We start from the raw sequence: 3,997 nt of genomic DNA on the forward strand, positions 1-3,997 counted from the left end.
ACTCTTAACCTTTTTCAGCTAGCTTAGACACCTACTAGACCAAATTTGAAGGATTTTAAAAAGTCAACATTAATTGATCTTATTTTAACAAATATTCCACACAAATATTCATTGGCTTCTGTATATGCAAATGATGTTAGTGATCATTGTGTCGTTGCCACAGTTAGAGTTACCAAACTGCCTAAGCAGAAATCACGTATTATTGCAAAAAGGTGGATGAAATATTTGAATGAGCAATGTTTTTTTTTCCATGGCCTTGCTCTTTATGATTGGAATATGATTTTTTATTTTTTTTTATCCCTGATGTCGAGTCCACCTGGCAATATTTTTATGATAGTTTTTCATCGGTTCTTAATGGGCGTGCACCATTTAAGAAATGTACCGTCAAAGGCAGGGATAACCCTCGGATTTCTGCTGCATTGTCAGTAGAGGTGGGCGATATATCGTTTAGACGATAATATCCAAATTGTTGTCTAGACGATATGCAAAATTGGGATATCAAATATTTCATAATATGTAAAATCCGACCCCCCAAACATGAAAAGAGCTGAAAGCAGTTAAAGAGAAAACAAATAACGCACACTATAACCTTTTAAACAACTAGATGTACCGCATGGCGGTACAAAATATGACCGCCGCTCAGGCCTGCACTGGCTTTCCACAAAAATAAATGACGTGGAGCAATTTGGCTGTATTGCGTGTTTATGTATATACCTAAAAAAAGTAGTAGTATGTGCATGTCTGTCTGTGTGTGTGTGTATGTGTGTGTGTTTGTGTATGTGTGTGTCTGTGTGTGTGTGTGTGTATGTATGCGTGCATACATGTGTGTGTGCGTGTGTGTTTGTGTGTGTGTGTCTGTGCATGTGGATTTGTATGTGTGTGTATGGGTGTGTGTCTGTGCGTGTGGATGTCAGTGTGTGTGCATGCTTGCGTTTGTTTGTATTCCTGCATGTGTGTGTGTGACAGTTAGGGTTGCCAACTTCAGAAAAGGAAAATGCGGGACAATCGTGGTTATTTATAGGAAAATGAGGGACACTCAAAATATTTGTACTGTATCACACAGTGTACGTCATTTCAGTGTCTGCAGTTAAGTTTGTGTTTAAAAGGTTATCAGACATAAACACATTTGTATTGCTTAACCTATTTATGTATTTAATTCTAAAAATAATTTTAATGTCATACATGAAAAAAGTCACATTACAAACAAACCATAGTTCAAAATAACAGCATTTATCTAAAATAGAAAGCTTTTTTAACATTATACACTAGGCTTACAGTTCAAAAGTTTGGGGTTAGTAAGATTCTTTTTTGGGAAAAAAATAAAGAAAGTAATTGCCTACTTTTATTCAGCAAGGATGCATTACATTAATCAAAAGTGACAGTTAAGGTAATGTTACAAAAGCTTTCTAATATGTACTTTCTAAAAGCTTTAAAACATTAATAATAATCAGATATCAGAATAATCAGTTTTTTGAGCATATTATTCCCTCAGGTAGATTACATGTTTTCTTGCGTGGCTGGATGTTAGACTCATGAACAATAATCACGTTGTTTGCATTCGCCAAAATTGATTAGCCGAAATCAAAACGTGTGAAAGGAAATTACCGTTAGCGTGAGACGAGTCCGGCTTGAAGCGGAAGCGACCAGACGGCAGAGGATGTTCGCAAATCAAACAATGATTTGTCTCAAAACAGTGATTAAAAAAAGCTGTGATTGGATGATGACAAGTGTCGGTGATCATTCTCAAGTGTCGTGGTCAGCACTGCTGCTGTTGCTGTTGTATCAGTCAGTGGTTTATCAGCTTGTCAAAAAACGGGACACGGGAGGTCACGCACGGGACAAATAAATTAGGCCCAAAATACGGGACGTCTAATTCGGGACAGTTGGCAACCTTAGTGACAGTATCATCCTAAACCAGCAACCCTTCGCTCAACACCACCATCTACAGGCCGATGAGTGTACAGTCACTAAATGTGCACATAAATGAAGCGATGTGTGCAATTTTTCGTTGACGAAAAAATTCAGTAGATGACAAAAAAAAAAAAAAAAAAAACTTTGACAATCGATTATGGGCTAGGTTGATGTGGGCCCTTAAGACCAACATACCATAAAAATTTCTTCATCCTCGGTGCCACGGTTCAGGTAGTTATTTAGGAAAAACTGCATTTTTTGGGTTTGGGGGGGCCCAGCACGGGGGGGGAGTGGCCCCCGGGGACCAAATGAAATTTTTCCGTAGAAGTCTAGTGGGGCTACATGCCCACCAAATTTCATGTTCCCCAGTGTTTCGGTGTCCCTGTTATCGTTGACAAAAAATTCACGGGGGCCCCAGCGTGGGGGGGGGGAGTGGCCCCCGGGGACCAAACGAAATTTTTCCGTAAAAGTCTAGTAGACCAACATACCATAAAAATTTCTTCATCCTCGGTGCCACGGTTCAGGTAGTTATTTAGGAAAAACTGCATTTTTTTGGGTTTGGGGGGGCCCAGCGCGGGGGGGGAGTGGCCCCCGGGGACCAAACGAAATTTTTCCTTAGAAGTCTAGTGGGGCTACATGCCCACCAAATTTCATGTTCCCCGGTGCTTCGGTGTCCCTGGTATCGTTGACGAAAAATTTACGGGGGCCCCAGCGCGGGGGGGGGGAGTGGCCCCCGGGGACCAAATGAAATTTTTCCGTAAAAGTCTAGTAGACCAACATACCATAAAAATTTCTTCATCCTCGGTGCCACGGTTCAGGTAGTTATTTAGGAAAAACTGCATTTTTTGGGGGTTGGGGGGGCCCAGCGCGGGGTGGGAGTGGCCCCCGGGGACCAAACGAAATTTTTCCGTAGAAGTCTAGTGGGGCTACATGCCCACCAAATTTCATGTTCCCCGGTGCTTCGGTGTCCCTGGTATCGTTGACGAAAAATTTACGGGGGCCCCAGCGCGGGGGGGGGAAGTGGCCCCCGGGGACCAAACAAAATTTTTCCGTAAAAGTCTAGTAGACCAACATACCATAAAAATTTCTTCATCCTCGGTGCCACGGTTCAGGTAGTTATTTAGGAAAAACTGCATTTTTTTGGGTTTGGGGGGGCCCAGCGCGGGGGGGGAGTGGCCCCCGGGGACCAAACGAAATTTTTCCGTAGAAGTCTAGTGGGGCTACATGCCCACCAAATTTCATGTTCCCCGGTGTTTCGGTGTCCCTGGTATCGTTGACGAAAAATTTACGGGGGCCCCAGCGCGGGGGGGGAAATGGCCCCCGGGGACCAAACGAAATTTTTCCGTAAAAGTCTAGTAGACCAACATACCATAAAAATTTCTTCATCCTCGGTGCCACGGTTCAGGTAGTTATTTAGGAAAAACTGCATTTTTTTGGGTTTGGGGGGGCCCAGCGCGGGGGGGGAGTGGCCCCCGGGGACCAAACGAAATTTTTCCTTAGAAGTCTAGAGGGGCTACATGCCCACCAAATTTCATGTCCCCGGTGTTTCGGTGTCCCTGGTATCGTTGACGAAAAATTTACGGGGGCCCCCGCGCAGGGGGGGGAGTGGCCCCCGGGGACCAAACGAAATTTTTCCGTAAAAGTCTAGTAGACCAACATACCATAAAAATTTCTTCATCCTCGGTGCCACGGTTCAGTTATTTAGGAAAAACTGCATTTTTGGGGGTTTGGGGGGGCCCAGCGCGGGGGGGGAGTGGCCCCCGGGGACCAAACGAAATTTTTCCTTAGAAGTCTAGAGGGGCTACATGCCCACCAAATTTCATGTTCCCCGGTGCTTCGGTGTCCCTGGTATCGTTGACGAAAAATTTACGGGGGCCCCAGCGCGGGGGGGGGGAATGGCCCCCGGGGACCAAACGAAATTTTTCCGTAAAAGTCTAGTAGACCAACATACCATAAAAATTTCTTCATCCTCGGTGCCACGGTTCAGGTAGTTATTTAGGAAAAACTGCATTTTTTTGGGTTTGGGGGGGCCCAGCGCGGGGGGGGAGTGGCCCCCGGGGACCAAACGAAATTTTTCCTTAGAAGT

Source organism: Scardinius erythrophthalmus, assembly GCF_964197995.2.
Source record: "Scardinius erythrophthalmus genome assembly, chromosome: 23".
Lineage (NCBI taxonomy): Eukaryota > Metazoa > Chordata > Actinopteri > Cypriniformes > Leuciscidae > Scardinius > Scardinius erythrophthalmus.